General features: G+C 43.7%; 1 pseudogene; it reads right to left on the reverse strand.

Moving 5' to 3' along the window:
• Positions 1-279: 279 nt before the first annotated feature.
• On the reverse strand, positions 280-734 carry LOC110555642 (protein max-like; annotated as a pseudogene).
• Positions 735-14,707: the final 13,973 nt, after the last annotated feature.

The raw sequence follows: 14,707 nt of genomic DNA on the forward strand, positions 1-14,707 counted from the left end.
CGTCTGTCCTCCATAGAAAGAGCTGCCTGCCGATTTAGGGTGTTTTGGTTTAAAATTTCTGGTGGGGACAGGAACCCACGAAGGGAATACATTTAAAAATAGTGGACACAGGGAAGGGGATGAGAGCTGCTGTCCAAGAGCTTCTATGCAAAAACAACAATTAATAAAGAGAAAAGGAAAATAAAGTCTTTTCAATGGTTTCAAGGGTTCTAACGATGAACTGAAGGGAGGCTGAGACGAGGGAGACGACAGTTTTATTGCTGGCCTGCCCCGCATGGCTCAGCTGGCCTCCATCCGGAGTTTCTTCCTGCTCTGGGGCTCTTCAGGCTCGGACTCTGAGCTCGAGTCTGAACCCCCATCGAAGGCAGAGATGGTGCCGCCCTTGGCGTTGATGTAGAGGCTGTTGTCTGAGGAGGGGTAGTTGGTCTGCACTTGGGCGCTTGACCTTGCCTTCTCCAGTGCACGGACTTGTTGCTCCAGAAGAGCATTCTGCCGCTTGAGGGCATCGATGTCTTGCTGGTGCGTATGGTTTTTCCTTCGCATATACTAGATATACTCTGTTGCTTTGTCTAGGATTTGGCCCGGGATGCCTTCTCTCCTTGGAGTGATGGGCCTGAGTCCCGCAAACTGTGAAGGCTGTCTTTGATGTGGTCCCTACGTTTTCGTTCCAGTGCATTATGATGAGCCCGTTTGTCGGCGTCGCTCTCCACCTCGATGTCATCCTTATGGCTCATTTCCTACGGCCCAGGGAGCGGCCACTGCGGCGGCGGCGGCCGGGGAGGGGAGGGGTGGATGTAAGGGGGAAGTCACCGACAACAACAAGCCGAGTGCCCCCACGCACACATTCACTCACTCACACACACACAACACGGGCGACAGCCACCTCACTGCCGAGAAACCTTTCTTGCCTCACTAACTTCTGATAGTTCTAGGTGTTCCTCTACTGTGGCTGTATTGCTCTGATCTCTACGTCCATGTCCCCACGGCTTCTTCATGTGCCTGTTTCATTTCCCCTTCCAGTTCTTCAAAGGAAACTTGTAGTTAGATTTCCAGAATCCTAGGTTGATCCATCTCATCTTCAGCTAAACCTTCAAGGACCCTTTTCTAATAAGGTCACATCCCAGTTCCAGACATCATGGTATGGACACATATTTGGAGGACCATCATTCAGCACACTATAGTATATGTGAGAATTATTTTAAAAGATCTGAAAAAAGCAGCACGTGGTTTGGGTAATACAAAAAACAAATAAGCTATTACATACTGTTATATTAATAATCACCTGGAAAACTCTCAGAGCTCGTGAGTTAAGCAGGGAGGAACTCTTTTCTTGTTAAACAACAGGTCTGAAAGTGGGCCACACAGTTCATCCCACTGATGACTCCTTATGTGCTTGATTATAGTTGATTCTATTTCACTCCTACTTCCGTTGTCCTAGTAACAGGATGTGCATATAGAATCTTTCCTGTGGCCTGGCTCTTCTTGAATGCAGAATGTCTATCAAAGTGAAGCATTCAAGAGCCTATTTTCTGAAAGCAAACTGGAGAGCAATCTCCTTGTCTTTTCAAGAAGCCATTGTGTTTGTTTTTTCCATTCCAAAAATACCACAGTAGTTTTGGAAGACAGTTGGATGGCAAGGAACCAGGAGGTGGAATGCAAAGTTCTTGAGTTTCTTGTGGAAGGCTCTTGAGCACTTAAGTAGTTACATTCCAGGGCCATGGGGAGCCAAAGAGGTGCATGCTAGCCAAATGAGGAGAGTGACAGGAAATCTAAGACCATCCGACTTGGCAAAGTCAGTGTGCCCTGCAGGAGGGGTGGCCACCTCTGAAGCCTAGGGGAAATCTGAGCCTGCTCCAAGTTCTAATTTGTAAAGAGAGTTTGGGAATATTGTTTCTTTAAGAAATATTATCAGAATATGTTTTTGTTTTAATCCCAGTTGTGGGAATGTGGGGCTACTTCTCGGCAGCTGACTGTATAATTTACCTTGTGCTCTAGCAGAGGTGTGAATTTGCCAGCTGCAGATAGTTTCTGTGATTGTGTGACATTTGGAGTTTGGGGGATTTTGGGGGGGAGGCAGATAAATGTGAGGGCCTCGAGAGAGTGGTGGGATGTTGGGTGATTATTGGATGTTGTTGGTTGCTTTTGGTCACTGTTTGTTAAGTAGTCTTGCACAAAGAAGAAATTAGATATCCTGATGGTGGAGATCAAACTTGCCTCCAAGGAACTCAAAGCCCCTAATCAGCAGGAAGTAGTTTAATGATAACTTTGACCCTTTCAGACCCTGACTTTATTCCTCTCTGCCCTTTTTTCTCTCCTATCTAGTTTTAGGGGGTTGAAAGGGAAGAAGAAAAGTGGTGGAGAAGGATGAAAGAAAGAAGAACCCACAAAGTAGTAAAAGACAAGCTACATTAATTGTCAGCAGAGTACAACTCCCTGAACACCATCTAGTTTTGCTGCTTGCCCTCCATGGCCAGGAGGATGAAGGTCAGCCTACCATTGCAGCTTCACACAGTGGACAGTATGTGGATGCTTTCATTCTCTTTCCCTCTAGAGGCTTTTTCTCCATTGAAATGGGTAGTGCGTGCATCCTCCCTCCTCCCCCCCCCCCCCCCCCGCCTCATGTAGTACCAACCTGATTAAGGAGGAGGGATCCATTCACAGTAGCCCCACATCTTTAATCACTCAGGAGGCAGAAGCAGGCAGCTCTATATGAGTTTGAGGGCAACATAAACTAAACAGAGAGTTCCAGGCCAGGCAGAGATACACAGTAACATCCTGTCAAAAACAAAAACAATAAAAACAAAAAAAGAAAGAAAGAAGAAAGAAAGAAGGAAGGAAGGAAGGAAGGAAGGAAGGAAGGAAGGAAGAAGAGAAAGGTGATGGAGTGCAGCTTAGAGAACATGGGAAAATAACAGCAATGTGAATCACAAAACAGAACCACCACCCCAGGAGAGGGGTATTGTAGCTATGGAGTATTGGAGTATTGGACAGCAAACGAAGTATTGTAGCTATGGGGATTGTAGCAAATGGATATTGTAGCTATGGAGTACTGGACAGCAAATGTCTAGGTACCTGAAGAAACTGGAAACAAATATCAGAAGTATTTTTTTCCCTTTGAGACAGGGTATTAGTAAGTAGCCTTGACTAGCCTGAGCTCACTTTGTAGACCAGGCTAACCTCAAGTTTCTAGAGATCTGCCTGCCTCTGCCTCTTGAGCAATGGGGTTAAAGGCAGGCACTACACGCCTGACAATTTTCAGTCAAGCAAGTTGATCATCTTGGTAAATGTTTAAATATGTTGAAGATTATGACTATGAATGGATTTTTTTAATGCCCTTAACTTTCCTTTTACTTAAGCAGATGTTTATTTGTTTGCTTTTTAATCAGTGATTTGTGAGAGAGAGCACCACAATAAAATGTCTACATGATGAGACCATGAATAGAGCTGAATAAAATTACCCATAGACTTGTCTGCACAAAGATCTCCTACTGGCCAGCCAAAGGACACAGAGGTGGAGGGCTAGATTCCCATTTATAAGTACAGCCAGACACAGGGAGAGGAGACAGTTGGGTTGCCACCAGCCTGTGAGGGGCTGGCTAGGGGCCCAGTGTCCACTGCAGGACAGCCAAAACCTTCCTTTGAAGTTGCTAAAAAAATATTTTTTTAAAAAAAAAATTTTTTTTTAATTAAAAAAAATAAAATGCTTGTAGCCAAGAATGGTGCCGCTCACCTGTAGTGTCAGCACTTGGGAGGCTGAGGCAGGAGGATTTGAGTTCCAGCCAAGAGTAGACCGGACAGCAAGATTCTATCAAAAACAAAAGGAAGAGGAAAAGGAGAGAGAGTTCAGCCAAGCTCAAGGCCCAGCAGCCACATGTCAGCTAACAAGTATCTGTAACTCCAATTCCAGAGAACTCTAAAGCCCGCTTCTGGCCTCCAAAGACACCAGGCACACGTGGTGCACAGGCTGACATGCGGGTGATACATTCATACAAATAAATTTGTTTTTTAAAGAAAGGAGGAGAAGGGAGGAAGTAAGTGAAATAAAGGAGAAAAGAAAGGCAAATGCAAAGAGAAAAGGAAAAAAAAGACCAACACACAGACACACAGGATTTAAATTTCTGACAAACATTTTAAGGCAGTGAAGGCAACAAGAGGAACAACTGCCCGCATCTCACCACTGTAAACCTGTCTGCCCTGGCTCCTAATCTGAATGTTTCCCTTTACCATTTCAGAAGAGACAAAAAGGGAGTTTGGAGCCTCATAGAGGAAGAAGATTTGGGCCTGGCATGAATCTTTTTGTCAAGAACTACAGAGGTAGAGCATTCTCTGGGTGCTGCCTTTGGGTACTTCATCCACAATATGCTGGCAATACTGTAGAACCAGCTCTCGGATAACCATGGACTCAATAACAGAGACTCAAGGGAACTCCTCCCTAAGGCTTCAGGAAAGCAAACCTGGGCACAAACGCTGAATTGAAGGCTTTCTGTAACCCAGAGAAGGCATAAATAAAAACTAGGCAAGGCTTCACTGACAAACCCCTGAGATAAACTCAGGTGGATCCCTGATGTCCAGCTTCAGTCAGCGTTTCGCTTTTGAACAACAGTCAGATGAGACCACACTCCTGACCTCTGACCAGGATACCGATCAGGGCCTTGCTCAGTCATCACCAGATGCTTCCGCCTGCAACAGATTGAACAAATTCAGAGACCCACAGCCAGACATTTCGCAGAGACAGAGACCTTGAAACACTCAGCCCTGAATAGTACATCTCTATCAAATCCCTCTGGTCAGAACTCAGGGAAACCTACGAAAAAGGAGACGGAAAGAGTGTAAGGGCCAACAAAGATGGAGGATGGCAAGAAAACAAGGTCACCTAGATCAACATGATCTATGCACATATGAACCCAAAAGAGACTGAGCAGCGCAGGGCCAGCACAGGTCCTCTGCATAAACATTATGACTTTCAGTTTAATATTTTTATGGGATTCCTGAGTGGGTCACTCCAAGTGCAAACAGGAGGGTCTCTGAGTCTCGTGTCATCTCTCCGCTCTTTTCCTCCTGTTTGTCCTGCCCACCTCCAACGTGTTCGTTTTTATCTTATTATATTTTCTTATCCCTTAAAGGCCAATGTGTTTTCTAATGAAAGACAGAAAGGGAGGGAGTGCAACCAGATGGCAGGGGAAGTGGGAGGAGTCGAGGGAGAGAGAACTGTAATCAGCATATATTATGTGACGGGGGAAAAAATTATTTTCAACAAAAGGAAAAGAAAACACTCCTTGCAGCTCGAGGGATGGTCTAAGGCACTGTCTTGGAATTGAGTCTGGTCCTCTAAAAGCTACATCTCTGGACTGCTTCCTTCCAGCCACTGCCAGGGAGCCCCAGGTGACCTTTGCTTTGGGGTTTTTCCTTGCTACATGTAGGAGGGGCCTGGAAACTGCCCACTGTTTCATTGAAAGAATGATTTTGAGGATTTTGCCCCTTCTACCACACAAAAGCCTCCTGGAGTAACAGGAAATCCCAGGGACTCTGCTTCCCTGGCACTTACTTTGGCCTTAATGGTTGCTATCAGTGCTGCTACCCACTTTGTTTTGGCTACTAGAGCTTAGGATGAGCTACACCACCAGCAAGAACACAGGGTCCCGTGGCATTTGTTCTGTGTGCGCAAGTCACCCTGATCACCATCGCCTTCTCCTACGCTGGACCTCCTTTACTCTGATGGCATCACTTTTTTTTTTTTTTTTTTTTTTTTACTCTCCCTGCATCTGCCCCTTTGTGTATACTTAAAGGCGAAAAAGCTTGACAAACAACTCGGAAGGGGAGTCAGCTTGCTTTAGAAAACTTTTATCCCACTTTTTTTTGTTTTGTTTCTTGCCTTTCCTTGCCTTTAAATGGCTGTTTACAAACTGACATCTGCTATGTTGAGTGAAGAATGTGTTTCTAAATGACCAGTGATATTTTTAACCTCTGATGGATTTATTCCCACTCGTGGACTTCTTCCAAATGATGTGTCATGAAGAGCTTCTCCTGAGCCTTGTGAGAGCACACTCAGAGAGTTTCCCAGGGAAAAACAGACTTCCGGGTGGTTCTGGGTACACTGGGAAATCTGTGCAGCCCTAAAGGTCATGTGACCCAACAGAAGATATCAGAGGTTTGAAGGAAGGTGTGTGAAGGGTCATTGGTCCCTTCTTCCTTTCTCCTTCACCTGGTCATAGGGGTGGGCCACTTCTTCTTCTTCTTCTTCTTCTTCTTCTTCTTCTTCTTCTTCTTCTTCTTCTTCTTCTTCTTCTTCTTCTTCTTTTTCTTCCCCTCCTCCTCCTCCTCCTCTTCCTTCTTCTTCATTTCTTCTTCTTCTTCTTGGCTTTGGGTTTCTCTTGAAACAAGAGAAATAAGAGGGCCTTATGTTCAGAATGGTGGGGGCAGAGGAAGGCAAGAAACACAATAGCTCCCTGAGCCACTACAGGACCACTACAAAGAGAAGGAAGGCCAGCCTGTGTGTTATGGTTTGAATATGAACTGTCACCCTCTGTCCTACTTTGCTTTCTGTTGCTGTGCTAGACATCGTGACCAAAAGCAGCTTGGAGAGGAAAAGATTTAGTTTAGCTTACAGGTTACAACTCATTGAGAGAAGCCAAGGTAAGACCTAAACCAAGAACCTAGGAACAAGACTTGAAACCACAAAAGAATGCTGCTTACTGGCTTGCCACCAGGCTCACATTCAGCTACCTTTCTTATACATCCAAGGCCTTTCTGCCTAGGAATGGTGCTGCCCAAAGTGGACTGAACTATCCTATATCAATTAGCAATCAAGAAATCAAGAAAATGGTCCCATACACATCCCCACAAGGCTGATCTGATCTGATTCCTCAACTGAGGTTCCTTCTTCCCAAGTGACTGTACTTTGTATCAAACTGTGACAATAAAACTAACAAGGACAAAAAAAATACATATGAAAGATTTCCTATCTCTTTGCTTCCTCGAGGCAGCTGTTTTTCCCCCTTACATGCTCGCTGCTAGGATGCTCCTGTTTACTGCATGACAGGCTGAAAGTTTCCTCTTTCTAAGTTCTTCCTCTCAAGCACTTGTCTCAGCGACAAAAAGCTGACCAACACACCCTGTTTTTTGGTTCTGCCTACAAGGCTGGAAAACCCAGGGCCTTTGTTTAAGGTAAGTAGACAGGAGAGTGAACTAGAGACCCAAGTTTTTAAAAAATGATCGTCACATCAGGAGTGGCTGCATTGTCTTCCTCTGCGGCCTGGTAAGGTTGCTCCCCCCTCAGGGGAAGGTGTGAGACCTAACAGACTAGGATCAGAAGGAAGGAAAAGAAGGCCTCCCCTACCAGTGGACTTGGGGAGGTGCATGTGTGGAGAAGGAAGAGGAAGAGAGGGGTTGGGAGGGGAGGAGGGAGGGAACTACAGGGGGGTACATTTATTAAATGTAATTAATAAAAAATTTTAAATAAAAAATTTTAAAAATGCAAAAAAATGACAGTCACACAGGAAGATCTGTACATACACTGTGGTTGTTCATGACTATTGCTTTCACCCATACACTCTTTTCATTCCCCTCTTGCAATTTTTTTAAAGCTAGACCTAGAAGACATCTTTATTGTACTAAACTAATAATATGAGAAAGTTTATGTCTTTGATCTGTTGGTGAGCAGGGTGTTTTGATTTTTAAGGTAGGTACAGGGCCTGGAAAGGTGGCTCAGCAGTTAAAAGGAATTGTTGCTCTTACAAAAAGCCAGAGTTCAGTTCTCTCCAGTTCCAGGGGATCCAACACTGTCTTATGACTTCTGCAGATACCAGGCACACATATGGTACACATACATACAGGCAGGAAAACACTCATACAAGTATATACAAATCTTTTTTAAAATCGAAGTGTACAAGTATCTGAAAGTGTGGTTTCAATTTCCAGAGACACATATCTAAAAGCATACTTGCTAGACCTGAGACAGATCTTTTGTCTGTTTTTGTTTTATTTGAGACAAGGTCTCACTATGTAGCCCTACTGTCCTGGAACTCACGATGTAGACCTGGCTGGCCTCGAACTCACAGAGATCCACCTGACTCTGCCTCCCCAGTGTTGGGATTAAAGGTCTGTGCCATCACACCCAAGCTTCCTTAGACAAATTTAAAAAAAAAAAAAAAATCAAAATCACTTTCCTGAGGCTGCAGAAATGGCTCTTACAAAGGACCCAGGTTTGGTTTCCAGCAACTACCTGGAGGCTCACAGCCATATGTAACCGGTCCAGGGGAACCCAGCGCCCTCTTCTGGCTACCACAGGCACCGCATGCTCGTGCTGCACGGACAAGCAGGCAAAAATACTCCCACACATAAAAATGAGTCAAAAAATTAAATAAAATGTTTGAAATTCTTCTTCATAAGAATGTTTTACGCTACACAGAGAAACCCTGTCTCAAACCCAGAAAAGAAGAGAGAGTGTTTCTACATCCACAAAAGCAGAGAAAGTCACATAAGGACCCACATCTGTGCGTTACTTGCATGACAAACTTGTTACATCTATGCTATGCTTCCCCCACCGCTGGAGTACTTTAAAATGGGCTGCAAACAGCACCATCTCGGCTCTGTGCACTTCAGAGGCTACAACACAAACGACTGAAGCATTTGTTAAGGAGTAACATACATTGTGAATGCCTAACTGCCAAATACTAGCATGTGTTATTATTCATGGAATACCAATAGCTAATGTGGCAGCCTTTCAAAAGACATGCTACATTACAAAAAAAAAAAAAAAATGAAGCACACTACAGACTAGAAAAACGTCAAGCAAAGAATTACCATGTGCCTGCGTCTTACTTCTCTGAGTACCCAAAATGGTATATACATTAAAATGTGGGTAGTGGAGGTAGGGAAGATTGTGGCTCCCTTGGTGAAGTATTTGCTATGCAAACATGAAGGCCTGGGCTCGCTACCCAGACCTGTTGTAAAAAGCCTAGTATGGTGGCACACACCTTAATCCCAGCATTAAGGAAGCAAAGAACAGGAGGATCCCTGAGACTTCCTGGCCGGCCAGCCCAGACAAATTGGTGGCTCTAGGCTCGCTGAGAAAAACTGTCTCAAAAAATACAGTGAAGAGCAATTGAGAAAGATTCCCAAGGTCAGCATACACACACACACACACACACACACAGAGAGAGAGAGAGAGAGAGAGAGAGAGAGAGAGAGAGAGAATATTTAAAGTAAAGAAAATGTGGACAACAGATGACTCCAGTGGTATTCTGATACTCCCAGTGTGCTAGAGAAGACAGAAGGTGGAGTGGAAAGGCTCTGGAAAGGCTCTGACCTGTCACCGAAGCCACATTTTTTTTTTTTTTTTGGATGGCTGAATCCTTCGGATTGCTGTAAGTGCTCATAATTCCCAGCCTGAAGCCCCAGCCACAAATGCGACTGTGGTTTTTCCGAGCTCCCTTGTCTTCCCTGTCTGGCCACAGTCTGGGTGACTTTGAGTTTTCCCAGCCTAGGTGGCTATTTACAGAAGGGACAGGCTGACGTGGTATTAAATGCGGCAGCTTAAACACAGTTTCTCCTCCGACCGTAAGTACAGACAAAGTGTGCTGTCAGGCAGTGATCTCACACAGGGATCCAACAGCTGTTTAATAAGGAACTGGTAGGAATTCAGAGACAGCGGCATTTCCCAGCGATTTTTACAATGTCTTCCCTTGGTCCTACTCAAATCACAAATCATCTCCAAAATGGAGTAGCTCAAAGTATTGTCTCTCATTGATTCTTACTTAGCATTATATTACCTGCGAAATTAGGCTGTGTCTAACAGCCTGTGACACTGTGCACTTCAATCTTCAGGGGCAATCATGGCAGAGCTGCTGCTGCCTTCACAAAATGAACTTGGCCGTGTGGTGTGTTCACCGTACTATTTTGGTTGAGTTGTGTGGATGGATGTGTGTGGTGAGTGATCCTCAAAACGATTACTCCATACTTAGCCATGGAAAGAAATTTTGGGGGTAGCTCAAAAGGTGCTAAAAACAGATCGTTTGAATAGAAAATTAATGTTAGTAAAACCAGTTTTAACTGTTAGAAAAATAGCTTTATTTAGATACAAATTCCCTTGTAGAACTGTCCAAGAAAGGATCAAATGACCCTAATTTGAAACCTAGATGCACATGAAAGAATTACCCATCATATGCCAAGAAATTTCTCAAAGTGAATGTCAGAAGCATGACCAAACAACATGTAAGCAATCACTGAGTACACCCTTGGGAAAACCCAAAATAGCGTCGCCCTAAAAAGCTTTCTGTTTGTTTCTCTGACATGTAAAATACATCTGGAGGCAGCCTGCATGGGTTTTCTAGATAGCTTCAAACTGTGTCAAGGATGCAGTTTCTTTTCTCTTGCTGCTCTACTAGCCTCTGGACATGACTCCCACCTCACAATCTAATATATATATTAGATTATACATATATATATATAGTTATCTCAATCGTACTCATATTCCATCTTTCTGGCTGAAGAAAGGAAGGAGGAGGAAGCAAAGAGTAGGTGCCGACTGGTTACAGCATATCCATGGAGGCAGGGCTCCGTGCAAGAAATGCTGATGGCTCCTTTAAGATTTTTTTCTTTTAGTTTCTGTGTACGGGTGTTTTGCCTGCATGTATGTCTCTGCACCATGTGTAAGCAAATGCTTGCAGAGGACAGAGAAGGGCATCAGACACTCCAGGACTGTTTTATAGATTGCCGTGTGGGTGCTGAAACTAGGTCCTCTCAAAGAGTAGCCAGTGCTCTTAACCACTGGGCTATCTTTCCAGCCCCTGAGAGTGACCTTTTTATTCAACCAGTCATGCCAACTAAAAACCATGCCAACTAAAACCACTGGGGAAAAAACAAAAAACAAAAAGAATGAATTTGGGGAAAAGGGCAGTCTTGACTCCATCAAAGTTGTCAGATTTCTTGGTGTGAAACCGTCTTCAGGATTCCTTTATTCTTGTGTTTTAAAAAGATTTACTTTACTATTTATATGTGTATGAATGTATGCCACATGAGTGCATGCCCACAGAGGCCAGGGTGCTTGTTCTGCTGGAACTGGAGTTACCATTGAATTTGGGTCCTCTGAAAGAGAATATATACTCTTAGCTGCTGAATCATCTCTCCAAACCCAGATTCCCATATTTTTAAAACTCAATTGAAGGACTAAGATTGCAGTGATACAGCTTGCCTTGTGCCTGCAAGGCACTGATTTAATTCCAATAATAATAATAATAATAAAACTCTCTTAATTATGTCAGTGATTTTTTTTTTACTGCATTGGTCCTAATGTTTCATATTTCTGGTTGTTTTGTATTTTTTTTCTACATCAGTCATGCAAGAATTTTGTTTCTTTTTTAAAAAATTATATACTACTCCTTGTCATTATTGATCTCTGTTGATCTTTTCTCTGATGTATTTTTAAAATGTATTTTCTTTCTTATTTCGTGTCACTTGCCTACAGTAGGTTATTCTTGTTCCCTTCCTAGCGTACTGGATTCTAAACACAGCTCACTTCTTTTTAACTTGGTTTGGTTTCAAGAGGAATAATGAATTGTACTGTTTCGATAATGGGATGAAACAGTATAAAACTCTGCCCTGGCCCCTAGCATTGAGCTCCTAAACTATTTGTGATATCCTGAGGGACAGGAGCATCTTTTGTTCTGGTGAAGTGGGTCTTGATGAACTTGCAGATACAGGCGTTTCAGCAGAAAGTGTGGGGAGGACCTTGGAACTCTCAGCCTCCAGGAAGAAGGGAAGATGGAGGACAGAGCTTACTTGCTATGGTACCAACTTCCTAAACCCAACACAAAGATCCCTGCATGAGTGGTGCCCGGAGCACATCGAAGTCCTGCCGGGTTGCTCCTCACCTCTCTCTGCATACTTTACCTCTTGCAAATCTTCAATCTACAAGTACATCTTTAGCCTTTGACACAGGCTTTAAGTAAGTGAGTAAACGTAAGTTACGTGTTTCTCTAACAAATCAATGGAATCCAAGGAGAGGTCATGGGAAACCCCAATTCTCAGCCAGTTGCTGCCCCAGGTCTGTTCTCTCCCTCTGGGTATCCAGGCACGACTTCAGGGAGTGAAACTGAACCCACTTAAGTGGGTTAGGCAGGATCTCGGTCAGCTTGAATGTAGGAGAAACAGCTTCTCCGGAAACAGTTTTCAGTGAAACAGCTCTCTGTTGGGGCGGGGAGCTATACAAGTTTTGGGGCGCGTACATCAGTGACTGAAGCCGAGGTGTCGGGAATGTTTCATTTGCATCAAGAGGAATTCCCGGTACTTGCCAGACATGTCCTTACGGGGAGAGAGAAAGTTTACCCTGAATCATGGCCACCAGGCTACACAGCTACCTCAGGGATGGCAGAGGTGGGGCTCGCAAGGATACCTGTGCCAGGAGCAAGGAGGAAGCAGGCCTATAGCCAGTCTCAGGACGAGATTTTCGGAGTTTGGACACATTTCAACCTCACTCTCGCTCTGGACTGCCTCCCCTAGTCGCACAGCTTTCCTTGTCCCACAGCCAGTTGGTTAGATGTGCAGTTCCTTCAACTCTTGGTGACCCCTGCGTGGTGGCAGTCATGTAGGACTGAGCTTCCTACTGAACCTTGTGCAGCTCATTTGGTACCTACCAGGAAGACGAAAGGTAGAGAGCTCTGTGCTATGATCTGCCGAGGGAGAACAGATTACTTTTTCTTATCTCAAATAACAATATAAACAAGCATGGTGACACAGCCTTTGAACCCAACACTCAGTTCTGAGAGGTCTATGAGTTCAAGGCCATCTCGGTCTACATAGTGACACCCTGTCTTCATATATTTGTTTGTTTGTTTGTTTGTTTATACTGATTTTTGAGAAAGTTTATGTATGCTATTCTTAAGTTCGTTTAAAAAGTGAGTTTCTCTTAAATTTAGGCTTTCAAGAGATAGACTTGTTTGTCTGTCTGTCTGTCTGACTGTCCATCTGTCTGTTTGTCTGTTTGTTTGTTTTGAAACTAAGTTCTTAATCCCCCTGCCCTTGCCTCCTACGCTCTGGGCTTGCAGACATGTGCCACCGTGCCTGGCTTATGCTGTGTAGTGAATGAGATATCTAAGGCAAATATTCCAGCAACTGAGAGAGACGTTTTCCCAGCCCCAAGAGATTGTTTCTAAAGCTTATAATTCGTGGGTGGTGTTTCTAACATCTTCCTAGTTTCAACATGACTAGGGACACCCTGCTTGAACCGAAATACTAGATCTTAAAAATATGTTGAGCCCTCCTCTGAAAATGGTAGCTAGGCAATCTTTGCAAATCTTCTACTACCTCCAAAGAGTGACCAAGTTGTTTTTACCTTTCACTGCTTATTGAGAATATGCCTCTGAAGCTGGGTGTGTGGTGCATGCCTTTAATCCCAGCACTTGAGAGGTGAAAGCAATTGTAGCTCTGAGATCCTGAGACTAGCCTGGTCTACATTGCACATGAGTGCATGCCCACAGAGGCCAGGGTGCTTGTTGTCCTAAAAGCGTTTGTCCCTCAGGATATCACAAATAGTTTAGGAGCTCAATGCTAGGGGCCAGGGCAGAGTTTTATACTGTTTCATCCCATTATCTAAACAGTACAATTCATTATTCCTCTTGAAACCAAACCAAGTTAAAAAAGTTCCAGGCCAGCTGCTGCTACACACTAAAGTCATGTCTCAAAAGAACGAAAGGGAAAAAAGGAAAAAGCTACGTCTCTCACCACGTATGTCATATGGTCTTATAATTCTGTCGTCTTCAAATTTTGTAGTTAAGTTGTTAGGTACAGTGTTTCTCTTGACTCTTAGAAACGCTTTTGGATTTTTAATTTCTCAAACATTGGCAACTCTTTATCTTTATGTATAGATGTGCATGTGTGTTTGAATATGAATGTCACAGGCAAACCTGTGCATGCATGTGAAATAGAAATATCAGAGGTCACCCTCAGATGTTTTTCGAAACAAGTTCTTTAACTGGCCTGGAACCTGCCGAATAGGCAAGGCTGCCTTGGCCATCAACCTGAAATTCTCTTGTGAAATCCTCAGCCCTGAGATTATAAGCATAGGCCACATAAACCAGATTTGGGAGCTTGTAAGCAGTTGCTAAGTTTCAAACCTGGGTCTTCGCATTTGAGCAGAAAGCAGCCTGTGTAATGAGTCATCCCCTCAGCCACTCTCTTTTCTAATTTGTTTTTTTTTTTTTTTCTTCTAGCATTTCTTTATCTATGGTTCTGTGGCTGACCCCAGGGCCTTGTGCTCACTAGGCAAGCGCCACACCACTCTCAAAGAAGGCTACTCACTAAGAATGCCCCACATATGAAACTGGATAGCTGTCCAAGATGGACAAACAACACAGAAACACAGGAAACATGAAAAAGCAAAGCAAGATGGTGTCACCAAAAGTTCATACTGAAATGCAAATAAATAAATAAATAAATCAGAGTTGAGGGAGCTTTTGTCTTGTTTTGTTGAGACATGGTCTTACTGAATAGCTTTTGCTGGCTTGATTGGTAGACCAAGCTAGCCTGGAAATCACAGGTGTCTGCCTGCCTCTGCTTCCCAGGTGCTGGAATTAAAACTGGGTGTGACCATTGCTGGCCAAAAGTCAAGCTTTTTGAAATAATCAAGATTCAAGTAAACTCATAGTAATGTAGAGAAATCAGTTCAAACTTGAATGAAAAATTTATCAGAGATAAACTTTGAAAAGGAAAA

The sequence above is a fragment of the Meriones unguiculatus genome, chromosome 1 (genome assembly GCF_030254825.1).
Source record: "Meriones unguiculatus strain TT.TT164.6M chromosome 1, Bangor_MerUng_6.1, whole genome shotgun sequence".
Classification (NCBI taxonomy): Eukaryota; Metazoa; Chordata; class Mammalia; order Rodentia; family Muridae; genus Meriones; species Meriones unguiculatus.